General features: G+C 39.8%; 1 protein-coding gene and 1 long non-coding RNA gene across 2 annotated transcripts in view; one reads left to right on the forward strand and one right to left on the reverse strand.

Moving 5' to 3' along the window:
• LOC138948630 (uncharacterized) overlaps window positions 1–22,700 on the reverse strand; it is a 38,672-nt gene that overhangs the window by 8,094 nt on the left and 7,878 nt on the right. The window lies entirely within an intron of this gene.
• Window positions 10,034–22,543, forward strand: LOC138948627 (uncharacterized). Its single transcript, XR_011450045.1, has 3 exons — window positions 10,034–11,127; window positions 17,026–17,247; window positions 21,633–22,543. It is a non-coding gene; the product is annotated as an uncharacterized lncRNA (long non-coding RNA).

Raw genomic sequence — 22,700 nt, forward strand, 5'->3', positions numbered from 1 at the left:
GTGGAGAAACTAAGGAAAGCGCCCAGTAAGGCTGGGAGCAAACGTCGGTGCCAGACAACGACGGCAGCCTGTCAGCTCCCGTTCCCAGCAGCGACAGCCAAGGAACCTGGTTTGAAGGGCCACTGGACACCACCGGGCAGGAACCCTAGCAGGGGCACGGTACTTAATGGTTTGTTTAGCAGGTAAGGGTCTCTAGAAGAGGTGGCTGATCGGGCTAAGCAGGAATCAGAAGTAAGGGTTCCAAGAGCCAGATGGGTCTTGCTTTAGATATTAAAACCCCTCGCGGGACACCTATTGTATAGCTGCTAGTGGCGGGGGATAAACATGGTAAACAAGCAAAACACAGGGTGTTGTCGATCCCGGTGTAGGATCCGGTCCGGTCCCCCCTCTGAAGTAGTCCCCCGGGGGACCAATTCGTGGCAAAAACTGCTCTATAATGGTCCCCCCTTAGACATCCAGCCTCGTTTTTGACTGGTCCCCCTGGGCGATTTTGGTCCCCCCTCGCATCCAAAATAGGCCCCCTCTCGAACAGGTCCCCCTCTTTTCTAACCAATGTAGAGCTATGTCAGTATTTATTTTAACTTTATTGTTATAGTGTGTGTCAACTCAGTAGAAAACGTGACTCTGGATCTCTCTCACTCTCTCTCTCTCTCTCTCTCTCTCTCTCTCTCTCTCTCTCGCCCCCCACACTTTCTCTCCTCCCCCATCTCTCAAACACACACACACACATTATGCACGCACGCACGCACGCACGCGTGCACTCACTCACGCACGCACGCACGCAAACACACACACACACACACACACACACACACACACACACACACACACACACACACACACACACACACACACACACACACACACCTCTTTCGTTATATGTATAATTATTTTCATTTTTGTACAGAGAATTTATTCAAGATGATCTTGAACTGGGTGAAGGTTACAGTGTCAAATCTGAACTTTTAAAAGTGATTTAACTTTGTAGATTTGCCGTTCTATGTAGCCTATACTTTTGTTTTTTATTTTCTCTTTTCTTTTTTTTTGTGGAATGAGAAAACCGTCGCCACGCTTCTTGACACGTCACGTGACTCGTGTCAAACATGCCTATAATTATAAGTACACGACAATTCATTCCGTCAGCAAGTCTTCGTTTTTCATTGACTATCATCATGGACGACACTCTGTAAGACAACGTGTTGAACTATTTGAAAAATGACACTTACCCTCTGACCGCGAAAGGGGAAAACCGTGATGTGACTAAAGTTAAAAAGAGACAGTTGAGAAAGACTGCTGCAAAATACACAATTCGAGAGGATGTGCTCTACCACGACGGAATCCTCGTAGCAAAGAGGAGCCAGGTTCCAGAGATAAAAAAAATATTTTAAAAAAATGTTCCTATGGCCCTGTGGGGACAATAAAGTTTTGTAACAATAAAGTTAAAAATAAATACTGACATAGCTCTACATTGGTTAGAAAAGAGGGGGACCAGTTCGAGAGGGGGCCTATTTTGGATGCGAGGGGGGACCAAAATCGGCCAGGGGGACCAGTCGAAAACGAGTCTGGATGTCTAAGGGGGGACCATTATAGAGCAGTTTTTGCCACGAATTGGTCCCCCGGGGGACTACTTCAGAGGGGGGACCGGACCGGATCCTACACCGGGTTCGCGCAGAAGCTGCAGCCTGGGGCTGGTAGCAAATCAAAACAAACCAGCAGCAGGGGTGCCAAAGCAAAGGCATGGGAATGTATTCTCACCCCTACCAAGCTGACTGAGGGAAAATATGGTACACTTTGGAGGCCCAATTTCAAAGTGATTAGGTAGTTTTAAAAGTTACTTTTTCTGTTAGTTCAATGTTTGCTTTATCAGGAAAATACAAAATATAAAGGGCTTAACGCGCAAAATTTTAAGATAACGACTGAAGTTTAAGCATAGGTATCAGATTTTTTCACGCAAACACTACTGAATAAGTTGCAATATTGTATTGTGAAAATGTAAACAAAATAAAATAACAATCAGATGATCACAAACTGAAGAAGAGAAATAGGGAAGCAAAATAGAACATTAAACATAGTGATTTTACTTGTGAATTCGGAAAAAAATCCTTTTGTATCCATTTTGAAGCTCAATTTGAAGCATGGAACACCAACAAACATTGATTAAAAGTGTTAAAGTGATTACAGTGTTCAGAAATAGTGTTAGATACCAAGTTGAGTTATCCCTCTTTACCAATTTAAAAAAAAATACACCCCTTAACGCGCAAAATTTTGAACTGTGATGCTTTTACTAAATGTAAATGTTCAGAAATAGTGTTAGAAGAAAAGAGTGCATAATTATTATCTACCAAATAGAAAAGCAGGGTAGTCAGATGATCAAAAACTGAAGAACAGAAATAGGGAAGCAAAATAGAACATCCAACATAGTGATTTAACTGGTGAATTCTAAAAAAAACCCACTTTTTTTACTCATTTTATTAGCTTAATTTAAAGCTTGGAACTGAAGACAGAAAAAAAAAAATTAAAAGTGCTAAAGTGGTTACAGTGTTCAGAAATAGTGTTTGATACCAAGTTGAGTTATCCCTCTTCATCACAGTTAAAAAAAACACACCTGTTGTCGCGCAAAATCTTGAACTGTGATGCTTTTACTACCCCCATTTTTTTACCCATTTTTGAAGCTTAATTTGAAACTTGGAACACAGACAAACATAAATCAAAAGTGTTAAAGTGATTACAGTGTTCAGAAATAGTGTTAGATACCAAGTTGAGTTATCCCTCTTTACCAATTTAAAAAAAAATACACCTCTTAACGCGCAAAATTTTGAACTGTGATGCTTTTACTACCCCCACCCCCTTCCCATTTGTCAGAAAAGAGTGCATATTATCTTCCAAATAGAAAAGCAGGGTAGTCAGATGATCAAAAACTTAAGAAGAGAAAGAGGGAAGCAAAATAGAACATCCAACATAATGATTTAACTTGTGAATTATGAGAAAACTATTTTTTTTACCCATTTTTGAAGCTTAATTTAAAACTTGGAACACAAACAAACATAAATTAAAAGTGTTAAAGTGATTACAGTGTTCAGAAATAGTGTTAGATACCAAGTTGAGTTATCCCTCTTTACCACTGTTAAAAGAAATACACCTCTTGTCGCGCAAAATCTTGAACTGTGATACTTTTACTTCCCCCACCCCCTACCCATTTTTTCAGAAAAGAGTGCATATTATCTATCAAATAGAAAAGCAGGGTAGTCAGATGATCAAAAACTGAAGAACAGAAATAGGGAAGCAAAATAGAACATCCAGCATAGTAATTTAACTGCAGGTGAATTCTGAAAAAACCCACTTTTTTACTCATTTTATTAGCTGAATTTTAAAGCTTGGAAGACAGAGAGAAAAAAAATGAAAGTGCTAAAGTGGTTACAGTGTTCAGAACTAGTGTTTGGTACCAAGTTGAGTTATCCCTCTTCATCACAGTTAAAAGAAACACACCTCTTGTCGCGCAAAATCTTGAACTGTGATGCTTTTACTACCCCCACCCCCTACCCATTTTTCAGAAAAGAGTGCATATTATCTTTCAAATAGAAAAGCAGGGTAGTCAGATGATCAAAAACTTAAAGAAGAGAAAGAGGGAAGCAAAATAGAACATCCAACATAATGATTTAACTTGTGAATTATTAAAAAAACATTTTTTTAACCCATTTTTGAAGCTTAATTTGTAACTTGGAACACAGACAAACATAAATCAAAAGTGTTAAAGTGATTACAGTGTTCAGAAATAGTGTTAGATACCAAGTTGAGTTATCCCTCTTTACCAATTTTTAAAAAAAAACACCTTTTAACGCGCACAATTTTGAACTGTGTTGCTTTCACTACCCCCACCCCCTTACCATTTTTCAGAAAAGAGTGCATATTATCTTCCAAATAGAAAAGCAGGGTAGTCAGATGATCAAAAACTTAAGAAGAGAAAGAGGGAAGCAAAATAGAACATCCAACATAATGATTTAACTTGTGAATTATGAGAAAACTATTTTTTTACCCATTTTTGAAGCTTAATTTAAAACTTGGAACACAAACAAACATAAATTAAAAGTGTTAAAGTGATTACAGTGTTCAGAAATAGTGTTAGATACCAAGTTGAGTTATCCCTCTTTACCACTGTTAAAAGAAATACACCTCTTGTCGGCCAAAATCTTGAACTGTGATACTTTTACTTCCCCCACCCCCTACCCATTTTTTCAGAAAAGAGTGCATATTATCTACCAAATAGAAAAGCAGGGTAGTAAGATGATCAAAAACTGAAGAACAGAAATAGGGAAGCAAAATAGAACATCCAACATAGTGATTTAACTGGTGAATTCTGAAAAAAACCCACTTTTTTACTCATTTTATTAGCTGAATTTTAAAGCTTGGAAGACAGAGAGAAAAAAAAATGAAAGTGCTAAAGTGGTTACAGTGTTCAGAAATAGTGTTTGGTACCAAGTTGAGTTATCCCTCTTCATCACAGTTAAAAAAAACACACCTCTTGTCGCGCAAAATCTTGAACTGTGATGCTTTTACTACCCCCACCCCCTACCCATTTTTCAGAAAAGAGTGCATATTATCTTTCAAATAGAAAAGCAGGGTAGTCAGATGATCAAAAACTTAAGAAGAGAAAGAGGGAAGCAAAATAGAACATCCAACATAATGATTTAACTTGTGAATTATTAAAAAACCATTTTTTTACCCATTTTTGAAGCTTAATTTGAAACTTGGAACACAGACAAACATAAATCAAAAGTGTTAAAGTGATTACAGTGTTCAGAAATAGTGTTAGATACCAAGTTGAGTTATCCCTCTTTACCACTGTTAAAAGAAATACACCTCTTGTCGGCCAAAATCTTGAACTGTGATGCTTTTACTACCCCCACCCCCTACCCATTTTTCAGAAAAGAGTGCATATTATCTTTCAAATAGAAAAGCAGGGTAGTCAGATGATCAAAAACTTAAGAAGAGAAAGAGGGAAGCAAAATAGAACATCCAACATAATGATTTAACTTGTGAATTATTAAAAAACCATTTTTTTACCCATTTTTGAAGCTTAATTTGAAACTTGGAACACAGACAAACATAAATCAAAAGTGTTAAAGTGATTACAGTGTTCAGAAATAGTGTTAGATACCAAGTTGAGTTATCCCTCTTTACCAATTTAAAAAAAAATACACCTCTTAACGTGCAAAATTTTGAACTGTGATGCTTTTACTACCCCCACCCCCTTCCCATTTGTCAGAAAAGAGTGCATATTATCTTCCAAATAGAAAAGCAGGGTAGTCAGATGATCAAAAACTTAAGAAGAGAAAGAGGGAAGCAAAATAGAACATCCAACATAATGATTTAACTTGTGAATTATGAGAAAACTATTTTTTTTACCCATTTTTGAAGCTTAATTTAAAACTTGGAACACAAACAAACATAAATTAAAAGTGTTAAAGTGATTACAGTGTTCAGAAATAGTGTTAGATACCAAGTTGAGTTATCCCTCTTTACCACTGTTAAAAGAAATACACCTCTTGTCGCGCAAAATCTTGAACTGTGATACTTTTACTTCCCCCACCCCCTACCCATTTTTTCAGAAAAGAGTGCATATTATCTATCAAATAGAAAAGCAGGGTAGTCAGATGATCAAAAACTGAAGAACAGAAATAGGGAAGCAAAATAGAACATCCAGCATAGTAATTTAACTGGTGAATTCTGAAAAAACCCACTTTTTTACTCATTTTATTAGCTGAATTTTAAAGCTTGGAAGACAGAGAGAAAAAAAATGAAAGTGCTAAAGTGGTTACAGTGTTCAGAACTAGTGTTTGGTACCAAGTTGAGTTATCCCTCTTCATCACAGTTAAAAGAAACACACCTCTTGTCGCGCAAAATCTTGAACTGTGATGCTTTTACTACCCCCACCCCCTACCCATTTTTCAGAAAAGAGTGCATATTATCTTTCAAATAGAAAAGCAGGGTAGTCAGATGATCAAAAACTTAAAGAAGAGAAAGAGGGAAGCAAAATAGAACATCCAACATAATGATTTAACTTGTGAATTATTAAAAAACCATTTTTTTAACCCATTTTTGAAGCTTAATTTGAAACTTGGAACACAGACAAACATAAATTAAAAGTGTTAAAGTGATTACAGTGTTCAGAAATAGTGTTAGATACCAAGTTGAGTTATCCCTCTTTACCAATTTAAAAAAAAAAACCTCTTAACGCGCAAAATTTTGAACTGTGTTGCTTTTACTACCCCCACCCCCTTACCATTTTTCAGAAAAGAGTGCATATTATCTTCCAAATAGAAAAGCAGGGTAGTCAGATGATCAAAAACTTAAGAAGAGAAAGAGGGAAGCAAAATAGAACATCCAACATAATGATTTAACTTGTGAATTATGAGAAAACTATTTTTTTACCCATTTTTGAAGCTTAATTTAAAACTTGGAACACAAACAAACATAAATTAAAAGTGTTAAAGTGATTACAGTGTTCAGAAATAGTGTTAGATACCAAGTTGAGTTATCCCTCTTTACCACTGTTAAAAGAAATACACCTCTTGTCGGCCAAAATCTTGAACTGTGATACTTTTACTTCCCCCACCCCCTACCCATTTTTTCAGAAAAGAGTGCATATTATCTACCAAATAGAAAAGCAGGGTAGTAAGATGATCAAAAACTGAAGAACAGAAATAGGGAAGCAAAATAGAACATCCAACATAGTGATTTAACTGGTGAATTCTGAAAAAAACCCACTTTTTTACTCATTTTATTAGCTGAATTTTAAAGCTTGGAAGACAGAGAGAAAAAAAAATGAAAGTGCTAAAGTGGTTACAGTGTTCAGAAATAGTGTTTGGTACCAAGTTGAGTTATCCCTCTTCATCACAGTTAAAAGAAACACACCTCTTGTCGCGCAAAATCTTGAACTGTGATGCTTTTACTACCCCCACCCCCTACCCATTTTTCAGAAAAGAGTGCATATTATCTTTCAAATAGAAAAGCAGGGTAGTCAGATGATCAAAAACTTAAGAAGAGAAAGAGGGAAGCAAAATAGAACATCCAACATAATGATTTAACTTGTGAATTATTAAAAAACCATTTTTTTACCCATTTTTGAAGCTTAATTTGAAACTTGGAACACAGACAAACATAAATCAAAAGTGTTAAAGTGATTACAGTGTTCAGAAATAGTGTTAGATACCAAGTTGAGTTATCCCTCTTTACCACTGTTAAAAGAAATACACCTCTTGTCGGCCAAAATCTTGAACTGTGATGCTTTTACTACCCCCACCCCCTACCCATTTTTAAGAAAAGAGTGCATATTATCTTCCAAATAGAAAAGCAAGGTAGTCAGATGATCAAAAACTTCAGAACAGAAATAGGGAAGCAAAATAGAACATCCAACATAGTGATTTAACTGGTGAATTCAGAAAAAAAACCAATTTTTTACTCATTTTATATGCTGAATTTAAAGCTTGGAAGACAGAAAAAAAATTTAAAAGTGCTTCAGTAGTTACAGTGTTCAGAAATAGTGTTAGATACAAAGTTGAGTTATTCCTCTTCATCACAGTTGAAAGAAACACACCTCTTGTCGCGCAAAATCTTGAACTGTGATGCTTTTACTACCCCCACCCCCTACCCATTTTTCAGAAAAGAGTGCATATTATCTTCCAAATAGAAAAGCAAGGTAGTCAGATGATCAAAAACTTTAGAACAGAAAGAGGGAAGCAAAAAACAACATCCAACAGAGTGATTTAACTGGTGAATTCAGAAAACACACACTGTTTTACTCATTTTATAAGCTGAATTTAAAGCTTGGAAGACAGAACAAATAAATTAAAAGTGCTAAAGTGGTTACAGTGTTCAGAACTAGTGTTAGATACCAAGTTGAGTTATCCCTCTTCATCACAGTTAAAAGAAACACACCTCTTGTCGCACAAAATTTTATACTGTGATGCTTTTACTACCCCCACCCCCAACCCATTTTTCAGAAAAGAGTGCATATTATCTTCCAAATAGAAAAGCAAGGTAATCAGATGATCAAAAACTTAAGAAGATAAATAGGGAAGCAAAATAGAATATCCAAAATAGTGATTTAACTGTAGATTTCAGAAGAAAAAAACCCTTTTTTTTAAATCATTTTTGAAGCTGAATTAGAAGTTTGGAAGACAGAAAAAAAAGAAGAAAAAAAGTGCTAAAGTGGTTACAGTGTTCAGAAATAGTGTTAGATACCAAGTTGAGTTTTTGCTCTTTATAAAAGAAACACACCTCTTGTCGCGCAAAATCTTGAACTGTGATCCTTTTACTACCCCCGCCCTCTACCCATTTGAACAGAAAAGAGTGCATAATTTGTATTCTCTTCCAATTAGAAAAATAAGTAAAAGCAACTGGACATTTTTAAAATACATCTTTTCTGTCAGTCCAAGGATTGCTTAGTCCATTAAAAACAAACAGACTAGGATTTAACGCACCCATTTTAAGAAAAAGTTAACATGATAATTGATATATCAGACTTTTTTTTATGCAATTACTACTGAAGATTCCAGACCAGGTAAAACTCTTGTTATCATCGTTTGCATGGGGACTTGTCTGTTAGTCCAAACAGTGATATGGTTATTGTGATGTTCTTGGCTGCACTTTGACATGGAATGTATGTATGTATGTATGTATGTATGTATGTATGTATGTATGTATATATGTAGGTATGTATGTAGGTATGTATGTAGGTATGTATGCATGTGTGTTGGTGTGTCGGTGTGTCAAGTGTGCAAGTAAAAAGGGTATTGTAGTTGTACATATATTACTTTAGATATTTTTTTGTTTTGTTTTTTGTGTTTTTTTTGTTTTGTTATCATGGGTTTTATGAATTTTCTTCTCTTATTCTTTTATAATTATTAATTAATGACCTATATGTGCTGATGACCAATTTAATTTCCTTTGTTGGATCAATAAAATGTTATGAGTTATGAGTTATGAGTTATGAGTTACAATCATTTTATATCCTTTGTCACATTTTTTTTATTTTTTATAAATCTATCTATAGCGAGTCTTGTCTCTTTGTGTCATTTAGTTATTTTCAAGAATTCTATCCTGGCAACAACAACAACAAAAACACCTACCTACCTACCCTATTTTTTTAGCCATGTTAATAGAAACAGACAATTTATTTGTTTTGGCCTAAAGATCTTGAAACATTTGTTTTAATAGAGAAATAACAAGTACAGCCATTAGCTGTGTCACTCGAATTTCTTTGTCAGGCTGAAACTTAGCTGTTGCGTTGGTGTCTGCTGTGTGTATCTGGGTCCAAAGCAACTTTCACATTCTCATCTACACACTCACGTTACACATATATACAATTCCACCCACAGAGGCGTTCGGGGATGGGGGTCTCGCACTCGGGCGAATCACACCACAAAATACAAAGTATAACGTACACAGATTTTACTATTGAACCAAAAAGCAAATTAAAACATGAATAAATCAATCAAGCAAAACTTCCACACAATGACACACTCACTCTCGGTTCACACTGCGCTCTGGACGTGCACACTTGGCAGCACGTATACCGTTCCGGCACCGTTTGTCTTCCTGCAAGTCCAGCATAGGCACACGATTGTCCAAGAATCACAATAATCCTCGTGAATGTCACAGCAGGCATAGTAGAAAAGTCCAAAAGGGTGCGTTGATGGTGGTAATCCGGTGTACACACACACACACACACACACACACACACACACACACACTCCGGTTTGGTAAGTTACCTGATAAATAATGTAGCCTGTGGATTTAACGGGGAGACTGGTCAGACAGGAAGAGCATTTCACATTTCCGATGTTCAGCGATAAACTTGTTTTCTTCGAGAGTTCGATCTTCGTGCGATTCTGGCGCGTTGTCACCAAGAACGTAAAAAAAAACCCAGGATATCATCATGATGCCTCTCTACAAAAACCAGGCAGTCTAGGAACTCTTCATCTAAAGTCAGTCAATTAGCCCCTCAACACAATCCTCATCTTGTCCCATAGTGATTTCTGCCGCCAAAGAACGTGTGGTTCTTAACTCACAAGACGGATTTGTCGTCTTCCATTGCGAAATTCAGATCTACCCCAACTACGTGCATTGATCTGAGCAATAAAATGTAGATGCGATAATCTGCAAACATCTCTTCAACACAATCTACATCTTGTCCCATCGTGATTTCTGTCAGCAAAGAACATGTGGTTCTCAACTCACAAGACCGATTTGTCATCTTTCAGAAATTCAGATCTGCCCCAAGTACGTGCAATAAAATGTAGAAGCGATAATCTGAAAAAAAATCTTTTCGCGTGAACGCTGCCACGTTGTCATCAGTCCGATGTCTTTTATCCAGAGCAGGGATGAACACACTTTTTCATCAGTAGTTTGTTATGTTTATCCGCAGACTGCTTTCCATTACTTGTCGTCTGTTTTAGCTTGACTCGTGGGGTTCTTCAGCCAGGCAAAAAGTGCTTGTTTACTGACACGTTCTCACGCACGACATGTCGTAAATGCAAGTTCTAACGATTGTTTTTTATTGCACTGATAGAGAATGTCGATATTTGTAAACGTCTGCCATTTCCTAATGTTTATTTCATTATTTTGCATGCGGATATGGCTAGTAAGTGGATAATCTGTTACGACACGAAACGCGTTCTAAATCCGGGAAGGGAGGCTACTCCAACGTAGAAGGGAGGCTACTCCAACACACTTTCCAAAGTGTGCTCCAGCCTTAAAGGAAAAGTCCAAGGTTTAGGGTCACTTTTGATACGTTGACACTCTTAATTCATTAACCACAATTGTATGTGTAGAAATGAACACAGAAGCCCCAAAAGTATACTTTGAAACCTTTTTTTGCTGTTCCGAATTGTTCCACCGCGCGCGCAGTCTTGGCTCATGACCTTTAGCACACGTGTTTTTACTACGTCACACACTGCTCGAACAAGTATGGCCACTCAGCAGCGAGGAAGAGGAGGAGTACGACGGACCACGTTTGAGCCAGGCTATCGTTCTTCCTTACCAGTTTGAACCACGGAAGAAAGACGAGGAAAGAAGGCCACAAGACGCTGCTCCTAACAGAGCCAGCAGAATCGGCAACACTGACTGGTATGTGATTACTATTGTTGTCGCTATCTTCTGCATGCTAGATCAAAAGTCATGTGCGTTTTCCACTCATCAGTTGTTGTGCTTCTGTTGGTATGTTAGCATGACAGGATTTGCTAAGCTGAGCTTTTCAAGCGTCTTGTTTTTTTACCACTTGGATATTTTACTTGGGACTGTACAGTTCAGAATAAATGTATCTGCAGTGTTGCCTACACTTGACGATCTCTTTCCCCTCTGCCTCTGGGAATTCCAATCACGGGTTTTTTCCGTTTGTAACACAACAAAACATGTTGATAGTAAGTCGTACAGAATGACATTGATGTTGATGATATTTTCACTGATTCGTGACAGTAAGACACAGTGTTTCGTTTTAGGTAATGCATGGAACCACAAAACAGTAAAAGGGAGCTTTCTAAAATGGCGGCGGTGATTTCAATATTCAGAGATCTATCTCAGGAATATTGCCTTACATGTGCCTATGCCCCTACTGCAACCTTTTTATGTATTTTAGATCTGCCATGATACGATTTGTAAAATGACGGACGGACATGAGTTATGGTCTAAAAGTGGTGATTTTGGGTATTTATTTTAGGAAGGAAATCGTGCCAGAGATGTTTGGTCAGTAGGGAGGTTCCCAGCCAGCAAGACATTAGCGGCCGATAATCGGCCGAACACCCTTCAAAAAGTCGGGCCGGTGACGTCAAAACATACGACGCGGGTGTTGGCCCGACTAACTTTTGCAAAGAGGCAACGATGCGGCCGATAGGCGGCCGAACACCTGCACTATGGCGGCACGCATCCGGTCCGATGTTAATCGGCCCGATGACTTGTTTGACCTGCGGTCCGACACCTTATGCCGACATCGGGAAGATATCGATTTCAGCGGGAAGACATCGGGACGATGTCGGCATAAGGTGTCGGGCCGCAGGTCCAACAAGCCATCGGGCCGATTAACATCGGACCGGATGCGTGCCGCCATAGTACAGGTGTTCGGCCGCCTGTCGGCCGCCTCGTTGCCTCTTTGCAAAAGTTAGTCGGGCCAACACCCGCGTCGTATCTTTTGACGTCACCTGCCCGACTTTTTGAAGGGTGTTCGGCCGACTATCGGCCGCTAATGTCTTGCTGGCTGGGTGCAGCTACAGATACAGCAGTATGTACCACCACCACCACCACCCCCCCCCCCCAAGTGTAACAGTGCAAAATTCACTTACAGCTACAGCTACAGCAGTATAACCCCCCCCTCCCCCCAGTGTTACAGTTGCAAACAAACCTACAGATACAGCAGTGTGTACACCCCCCCCCCCCCCCCCAGTGTAACAGTGCAAAACAAATCACCAGCTAGAGATACAGCAGTATGTAGAACGCCCCTACCGCGTACCGCCCTCACTGTAACAGTACAAAACACACCTACAGCTACAGATACAGCCGTATACACCCCCCCCCCCCCCCTCAGTATTACAGTATAAAACACACCTACAGCAACAGATTCAGCAGTATATACAACCCCCCAAGTGTAACAGTGCAAAAATTACTTACAGCTACAGCTACAGCAGTATGTACACCTCCCCTCCCCCTTAGTAACAGTGCAAAACACACCTACAGCTACAGCAGTATGTACAACCCCCAACCCCCCCCCCCGCCACCACTGTAACAGTACAAAACTCATTTACAGTTACAGATTCAGAATTATGTACATCCCCCTCCCCCCGCTGCCACCACTGTAACAGTACCAAACATACAACACTCCACCCCCTTCCCTCGTGTAGAGCGCAAAACACACCTAGAGCTACAGATACAGCAGTATACAACCCCAATCCCCCCCCCCCCCCCCCTGTGTGCAAAACACACCAACAGCTACAAAAACAGCAGTATGTTCACCCCCCCCCCCCCCTCCCCCTACTGTAACAGTACATAACACACCTACAGCTTCAGCTAGTTACATCTATGCTTGGCGCTGGTGGACAATATTCACTTTTTTTGGCAAAAACCGCCAGTTTTGGCCAAAAAAGACAAAGATTTGGCCAAAACAACCCACACATTTGGCCAAATAAAATAGATTTGGCTATAACTTTTTTTGGGCCAAAACTTTCTATGTAAAAGTTTTGGCCAAAACTGTTTATGTTAGCTAAAACGGGAGATTTGGCCAAACTTCTGCCACAAAAAGATTTGGCCAAAAAAAGATTTGGCCAAACAAAAAAGATTTGGCCAAATCTTCACTTTTTGGCCAAATCTTTTTTGTTTGGCCAAATCTTTTTTTGGCAAAATCTTTTGTATTTGCTGGCGCTGGTGGACAATATTCACTTTTTTGGCCAAATCTCTTTTTGGCCAAAACTTTGCTTTTTTGGCCAAAACTTTGCTTTTTTGGCCAATACCGCCAGTTTTGGCCAAAAAAGTGTGTTTTTGGCAAAATAAGTGAATATTGTCCACCAGCGCCAAGCAGCTTGGCGCTGGTGAACAATATTCACTTTTTTGGCCAAAAACGCACTTTTTTGGCCAAAACTGGCGGTTTTGGCCAAAACTGGCGGTTTTGGCCAAAACTGGCGTTTTTGGCCAAAACTATACTTTTTTGGCCAAAACTTTGCTTTTTTGGCCAAAACCGCCAGTTTTTGGCCAAAACATAAGTGTGTTTTTGGCCAAAAAAGTGAATATTGTCCACCAGCGCCAAGCTGCTTGGCGCTGGTGAACAATATTCACTTTTTTGGCCAAAAACGCACTTTTTTGGCCAAAACTGGCGTTTTTGGCCAAAACTATACTTTTTTGGCCAAAACTTTGCTTTTTTGGCCAAAAACGCCAGTTTTGACCAAAAAAGTGTGTTTTGGGCAAAAAAAGTGAATATTGTCCACCAGCGCCAAGCAGCTTGGCGCTGGTGGACAATTTTCACTTTTTTGGCCAAAACTATAATTTTTTGGCCAAAACTGTTGGTTTTGGCCAAAACTGGCGTTTTTGGCCAAAACTGGCGTTTTTGGCCAAAAATAGCGTTTTTGGCCAAAACCGGCGTTTTTGGCCAAAACTGGCGTTTTTGGCCAAAAGTATACTTTTTTGGCCAAAACTGGCGTTTTTGGCCAAAAGTATACTTTTTTGGCCAAAACTTTGCTTTTTTGGCCAAAACTGGCGTTTTTGGCCAAAAAAATGAATATTGTCTATCAGCGCCAAGGGGTACTCAAAGATTTGGCCAAAAAATGAAGTTTTGGCCAAAACTATTTTTTGGCCAAAACTTTCAATGCAAAAGTTTTGGCCAAAAAAAAATTTGGCCAAATCTAAAACATTTGGCCAAAAAAATGAAGATTTGGCCAAATGTTTTAGATTTGGCCAAATATTTTTTGGCCAAAACTTTGCACTTAAAAGTTTTGGCCAAAACATGTTTTTGGCCATAAACACACTTTTTGGCCAATAATGTACGTTTTTGGCCAAAAAAGTGTGTTTTTGGCCAAAAAAGTGAATATTGTCCACCAGCGCCAAGCATATACATCAGTATGCACCCCCCCCCCCCCCCCCCCAAGTGTAACAGTACAAAACACACCTACAGCTACAGATTCAGCAGTATGTACAACCCCCTCCCCCCCCCCCCCCCCCCCCAGTGTCACTGTGCAGAACACACATACAGCTACAGATTCAGCAGTTAGTATGTACACCCCCCCCCCCCCCCCAAGTGTGTAACAGTGCAAAACACACCACCAGCTACAGATAGATCAGTATGTACACCCCCCCCCCCCCCCACCCCAAGTGTTACAATGCAATACACGTCACACCTACAGCTACAGATACATCAGTATGTACACCCCCCCCCCCCCAAGTGTAACAGTGCAAACCACACTTACAGCTACAGATTCAGCAGTATGTACTCCACCCCCCCCCCCCCCCCCCCAGTGTAACAGTGCAAAAATCACCAACAACTACTGCAGTATGTACCCCCCCTCCCCCTACAGCTACAGAAGTATGTTACCCCCCCCCCCCCTGTAACAGGACAATACACACCTACATCTACAGCAGTATGTACACACACACCCCCCCCCCCCCCCCACTGTAACAAGACAAAACACACCTACATCTATATTTACAGCAGTGTGTACAACACCCCCCTCCCCCACTGTAACAGGACAAAACACACCTACATCTACAGAATAAGATACAGCAGTATGTACTCCCCCCCCCCCCCCCTCTCACTGTAACAGCAAAACTAACATTGAGAGCCAAAAAAAACCGAAATCACTTACTCGCTCCATCCGTCGGTTGTCCTCGAGTTGACGTCTGAATCTGATTGTCATTGCCAAGAGCCTGACTCACTGGCTACACAACTATTCTCACCGCCACCACGTGGCACTGGGACCAGCACTCAGATTGAGATCCCGAGGCGACATTCGTCTCGGATAACATATCATCAATGTGCTGTCCAACATTCCCAAAAATGTCTCTTCTTTCGATATTAACTTGAACTAAGAAAACAAATAAAATTCGCTCACGCGGGAAAGCAGCAGCCATTTGCACACTCAATCTTGTTTACCGTAAGGAAAGCTATTTGAATATTTCAAGTAAATGATGGCGTATTTTTAAAATGTAAAACTCATGATTTGAGCTCATGCTGTATTTGATTGCAAATATGCAAATAAAACTTACAATTAATTATCCTACTCCTATGTGAAAAAGTCAACAAATATGAATAATTTAGTTTCGCATTTGCATGGTCAGTCTCATAATGTCACGCCGTTGCTGGACCGACGCTTGAACAGGGGACGTAACAAATGTTAAAATAATGATCATCAATTTGTTATCTCCCGTAACTCTGCATAATTTTATCGACAGCAACATTGCGTCGGGCCGATGTCGGGGTTTATTACGTACATTTATACACAGTCAAACGGTATCGGCGCGACAACGGACGACGACACACGACATATGACGACGTCACCCGACTGAAATCGTCAGTCGGCCGACGAAAGCTTGCTAGCTGGGTTGGGAAATAGTTTTTTCAAAGGTAGAAGGACATTTCGAGTAGGCATTGAAAATGAACAAAGGGCAATTCTGGGACGATACCAAGGATTGTTGTGAATGATGCAGACAAAGCGTGTTTTTTTTTTATAAATCAGTGCAGAATTTAATATTGAGTGAAGCGGTATGTTTTTGAAGAACTCTTCAAAACAATCTTCGTTCTGTTGAATAGGATGTGTGTGTGTGTGTGTGTGTGGGGGGGGGGGGGGGGGGGGGGGGGGGAGGGGGGCATAATGGCGTGTGCCAGATTTCAACAGAAAAACTAGGAAGATCTATCGTAGATCTGAAAATAAATAATTCAGTGATGAACAAAGATTAATTTATATATGTGTGTGTGTGTGTGTGTGTGTGTGTGTGTGTGTGTGTGTGTGTGTGTGTGTGTGTGTGTGTGTGCGCGCACGCGCGATTACCCGTGATGAGGCGACCATTGTGTAGTGGCTATGTTCCCCAGGCTCCAACAGAAGGCTGAAATCGAATTCTGTGAATGTGATCGTTTATCATGTGATGGAGTAACAAAAGAAGCTTTCTCAGAAATATCCAAAAATGCATACACAGCAGTTCCCTTCTTTTGATTGATGTTTGGTTTGTTTTGTTTCGCAACATGGGACACTGTTCAAAAGACAGTGCAGGTGTATTTTCAAACACCTAGAGGAGACAGGACATTGTTTCTGTTTCACAGTGGCCAGGTCAGTCACGATGTGTGGTCAGTGTTAAAAAGCGACCCTGTTAAATTCACTCGAAGGGTAGGCTACTAACACTACATGCATTGTGAAACCGCGACTAATGGTACTGTTCGTGTTGTTTCTGTAAATCATAGTAAGTTTTGTGCATACATAAGAATCACCCGGTTTTTGTGTGTGTCTCCTATGTGAACGGGGCATGCTGTTATGATTACAGTGTGATCTACTGTTTCAGGTGTCAGTGCGGACATTGCTGCCGGATGCCAACTTCTGTTGAGTGTGTGTGTTGCCACGACGTCAGACAAATCAAACAGAAGGTAGAAGGCCTGGAAGAGCAGGTAGGCTGCATCACAGCACATCCTGGCTTTCGTACCGTGTGCCTGGACATCTACTGCCTGGAGACCGCATACTATTCGTACAAGCAGGACTACGGGCGTCTAAACTTCGATCTGCATGAGTATGTAACACAACACAAATCAGAAGATTATCATTCGGATATATTTGCATATTCTTACACTGACAAGAGAGTGAAATAGTACATTGTATTACACAAATAAACAGATCGGATACGTAAACTAGACACAAATACATCGAATCTAATTAAATCTTCAGTATATACATTAACAGTGGAAAATAACAGCAACTGGGAAACAATAACATTTGTGTGAAATAAATACAAAACCTATTGTAAGACTGAACACCCACCCACAAACTTTTCAAGATACAATTTAATTGATGTGGGATTCTTCAGTATGTACACTTTTTACTTGCCGTTGTAGCACGATATTAATCCTACGAGATTTTTACTCCGGAGTCAAAAATTCGTACGAATATGTTACTCTACTCATACACGAGAAAGTTACTCCCCACGACAGGTGTACTCCGATTAAAAAATGTCGAACAAAAATGTAACTCCCCTGACAGGGGCGGATCAGTTGCTTTGTTAGGGGGGGGTGCACTTTGAATCGAAAGTGAATGTGATGGGCGCGAAGCGCCCGAATTTGCTAGGGGGGTCCGGGGGCATGCCCCCCCCCCCCCCGGAAAAATTGTTGGCCCAAAGAAGCAAAATGGTGCCATCTGGTGCCATTTGAACTTAGAAATGGTCATGGAATCAGCTTTCCAAATTTTTTGTTTTGTTTTTTTGCTGGAGGGGGGGTGCACCTGCACCCTGTGCACCCCCCCCCCCTCGTCCGCCCCTGCCTGACAAATAATTAACGAATACATTAATCCACCCTATCCACATAATTATCAGTATGATTAGAGCTTGTTCATTTTTCTTAAGTTTTGACATCGCAAATGTACCTCATTGCTTAGAATGGGTGTGTAGCTGACGATCGTTGGTGAAAGCCTACAGTAATAGAACTTGGCGGACATTGGTCATAGACATAGTCCGATAACTGCCTGCATACAGTATACCTACATAACGGATTCCAACACAAATTTCTAAAGTGAACATGTCATATCTTTATATTTATGGATGAAGAAAAGGAGGTTTCCGCCTGACATTTATCGAAAAAAAGGAAGACATCTTCTGGAAGGTTTTAGATGCAAAGTTTCATGAAGATCTCAGCAATCATTTTCAAGGAATCGCTCCACACGCTTTCTATACGATTTTCGTATGAAAATTGAAATTGTAATCTATTTTCTTGCTGCGGGTTATTGATAATGATATATATAGATTTTAAATATTTGCCTATATATATGACTAAGTGCCAAAAGGTGCTCACAGAACAGAAGACGACTTTGTTTTACAATAAAAATGTTTCTAAAAACGTGTGTCTGCTGAAAATTGGTGTGTGTGTGGATGAATGTGCGAAGAGATAGTGGACATAATTTCGTGTGTCTGACTTGAACGGTTTTGAAGTTATCTTTGTTTAAAGTCAAAAATAACGCCAAAACCGGCCATCTGAAAAAGGACATCGTGATACCTCGTGTTTTGAATATGCCACAGAAAAATAACAAGAAGCACAAATGAATTGCATTTAGTTTGATTGAATGCCTGAAACATCGCTTTACAGACGAGACCAAACGTCAAATCTAAATCTCGAGAGAATTTTTTTTTTTCGATAACCGAATTTTAAGGTGTCGCACGCAAGATGATTCGTCATCACGGCATACATTTTTCAATCGCAGATATTTACTAAATTTCTTTTTCAAAAACTCTGGAATTGATGTCGACACGTCAAGCGATAACGGTGTATCAAACTGCTGTCTTTCAAGTAATCCAGCAAAGACTGCAGAACTTTTGAACAGCATTTTTGAAAACGATTTGAAAATTTCGTCATATCTTGCGTGCGACAAAATGTTCGGTAATTAACGGTTATTTTCTTTTAAAAACAAAATTTACATGTACAAAGATCTACTTCATTTACGGAACCACGTGACACATTCTGTGTTCAAAATTTGTGAAGAAATCACGAACCACGATTGCGCTATCAAGTGTTGAAATTATGTCGTCAACATTTTTTCAGATCTTGCGTGCGACACCTTCTTGCGTTCAACATAAAATGTCACTACCTTATCGAGTTTAATGGGTAAAACTAACTATTTGTTGTCTTAGTTTAATCTTCTTAATTAAAAGCGTAATAAAACCGAACTTCTAAGATGAATTTTAATTGAGATTAGCGAAAGAGCGGGCACGCAAGTCGACCTTAAAGTAAAAGAATGATAACACGAGCGTTTGTCGTGTTGTCTTGCGTGCAACACATTGTCCAAAAAGGAAAATGTATATTTTTCTCAGACGTTTTTTAAGTTGAAACCTTGAAACTTCACACACATTTGGGGTTTAATCGCCCCCATGCATGGTAAAAGTCTTGTTGACCCTTGTCAGATTTCAAGGTCACGGCTGGGTCACATGTGGTTCAGAAAACGGATGAAACATATTTTTTCAGAGATTTTTGAAGCTAGAACCTTCAAACTTCAAACAACGCTTTTGCTTAATGATTGTTCAACATGGAGAATTCAAGGTTGATCCTTGAGAAATGTGAAGGTCATAGCAGGGTCTCGTGTGGGTAAAAAAAAAAACATAACCTTTTTCTCAGAGTTTTTCAAAGCAAGAACCTTGAAAGTTCACATTTTTGGGCTTAATAGCCCCCATACACGGTTAAAGTCTTGTTGACCTTTGTCGAATCTCAAGGTCACATGGGCAAATCAAAAACACGAAAATGCATCATTATCTCAGTTTTTTTTAAAGGGAGAGCCTTCAAACATCACACAACTCTCAACTCCGACTTAAAGAAGTTAAGGTAGATCCTTGTCACATGTCAAGGTCACAGAAAGGTCTCGTACGGGTAAAACAAACAAAACAAACAGATAATATTCATTTTTTCAGCTTTGTTGTTAGCTAGAATAGAGGCACATGCCACCATTCCATTCAACATGACTCATAGAAATGTATGATGTATGACGTAATTGCATTGTGTGTAATGACGCGGCTGCCTCTGTAGTTATTCCAGCCTTTGAAGAAATGGCGTTTTTCCTTGCTTGGACACATTTTTCCTTTTCTTGGATGTTTCAGGAGTTTGGGTGAGTTTGGTGTATATGGTTGAACACAATTTAAAATTTGCATAAAAGTGTATTAAAATAAACAGTGGTAGCCAGTCTCATCTGTTGTGTCGACAATTTAATCTCTTTTGTGTGACCTCAACTTGACCCCTCTGAATGCTCTCAATCATGGAAATTGACCACACTTTGATTATAACCAAACAACATCAAAACTTTGGAATGTGTGAAGTTTCAAAGGTGTTGCTTAAAAGGCGTTCGTGAAAATGACAATTGTATGTGTCTGACTTCAATGCGACCCCGCTGCGACCTTGACGTTTGATTTTATCAACCAGACTTTCATCATGTGTGAATGACTTCAAACACTATAAAACTAGTTGAAGAAATTGACAATTTTTCAAAGTTTAAGCCAGATGGCACTGCTGTGACCTTGAAATTTGACAAACATTAACCAGGCGGTCACCTTTTTTAGAAAATATCCTTAAAGGATCTTTAACCTTACTGTGACCTTGGAATTTGATGAGGTTTAATTTAACTTGCGTAGTGTGCCAAGTTTCAAGGCCCTAGCTTCAAAAACATATGAGAAAACCTCATTGAAAAATGTATATGTTTGACCTCAACGCGACCCTGCTGTGACCTTGACTTTTTCAACCAGACTTTAATCGTGTGTGAACATTATACACTAGAACTGTGTGTATTTTCAAAGCTCGTGCTATAAACGCGCTGAATAAATTGAAAATATTCCACATTTGGACCAGATGTGACCCCGCTGTGACCTTGAACTTTGACAAAGATTAACAAGCAGGTCACTTTTAATGAGGTTTTATAAAAATGCTGAAAGTATGTGAAGTATGTAAAGTCTAACTGATCTAGTATTAAAACATGTAAGACGTGACAACGACAATTTTCCAGTTTGCAAAGGAAATTTAACCTCGCTGTGACCTTGAAATTCAATGTTGTTTAGTGTGATGTGCACCATACCTGGAGGTCATTATACTTTGGTTGTGTGCCAAGTTTCAAAGCCCTAGCTTTAAAAACGTGCGAGATAACCTTAATGCTATGACTCAGTGCCGTTTTGAATGATATAACGAACAAAATTATCGTTATTTGTAAAATCATTTGGGTAAATTTATCTTTTCTTTTCGTAATTGGGTTCCAGCATCTGTTGTCTTAACAAAAATCACAATATCAGTCGTGTTTGTCAACTTTTATTTTTTAGCCCCTTTGTCCGCTTTTCGTGCGCACCTTTTGGCACTTAGTCATATGTATATTTGTGACAAAAATTCAGTGCGTTCAATGTTATTCTGGGATTGCTTTACACCACTTGTTTCTTTCTTGCAGGAAATACAGATATGTCGCCTACAGGCAGCTGGTGCGATGGTGTTGGGGGTTTCTCGGCAAAAGCATCAGGGTGCCTCTACCAGTTTGTGCCGTGAAAACGATCATGGACACTTTCCCAGACGGAGGAAGAGTGGGGTTCAAACTCCCCCAGCTGGAGGGAATCGTGTGACCCTGTGTTGAACAGCTTCCTGCATGGTGGGACGATGGTACTGGGATGCCAGGTGGTCTGGTACATGGTCCACATGATCCCACAAACTTAGTTCCAGGTTCCTGGGGCTGTTAGTGTACTCCCGCATCAGATACTCCGTGAGCCGGTCAGCATAGCCTGTGCCCCGCAAATAGAAATACAAATTAAATCGATGAATTTGACTCAAGAAATAACTGTTTGTGGTGATATGCATCGGTATGAATGTATAACGGGTACATTAAATATACCCCCTCTCTTGTGTTACAGTAGAACATCCCTTGTAAATGTATTCTCACGTTCACTACCTTTCTTGTTTAAATGAACTGCTTAAAGTTAAACTTTTAGAAATTTACCCTCACTATTAGTATTATATATTTTTCGAATTTCTAAGATTTGATTTTGTTACATATCTTTTTTAGGACATAGAGTGGGAGTTCCACTAAAACCGGCACGGTTGGCCTAGTGGTAAGGCGTCCGCCCCGTGATCGGGAGGTCGTGGGTTCGAGCCCCGGGCGGGTCATACCTAAGACTTTAAAATTGGCAATCTAGTGGCTGCTCCGCCTGGCGTCTGGCATTATGGGGTTAGTGCTAGGACTGGTTGGTCCGGTGTCAGAATAATGTGACTGGGTGAGACATGAAGCCTGTGCTGCGACTTCTGTCTTGTGTGTGGCGCACGTTAAAATGTCAAAGCAGCACCGCCCTGATATGGCCCTTCGTGGTCGGCTGGGCGTTAAGCAAACAAACAAACAACAAGAAGGGCAAAGCCCATACGACTCACATGCTTTACACATTTTTCCTACCAAAATACATGTGACCTTGACCCAAGGTCAAGGTCATCCAAGGTCATGCAACACAAAGCTGTTAATTCAAGACATAGGAAG

This window comes from Littorina saxatilis, linkage group LG15 (genome assembly GCF_037325665.1).
Source record: "Littorina saxatilis isolate snail1 linkage group LG15, US_GU_Lsax_2.0, whole genome shotgun sequence".
NCBI classification, from domain to species: domain Eukaryota; kingdom Metazoa; phylum Mollusca; class Gastropoda; order Littorinimorpha; family Littorinidae; genus Littorina; species Littorina saxatilis.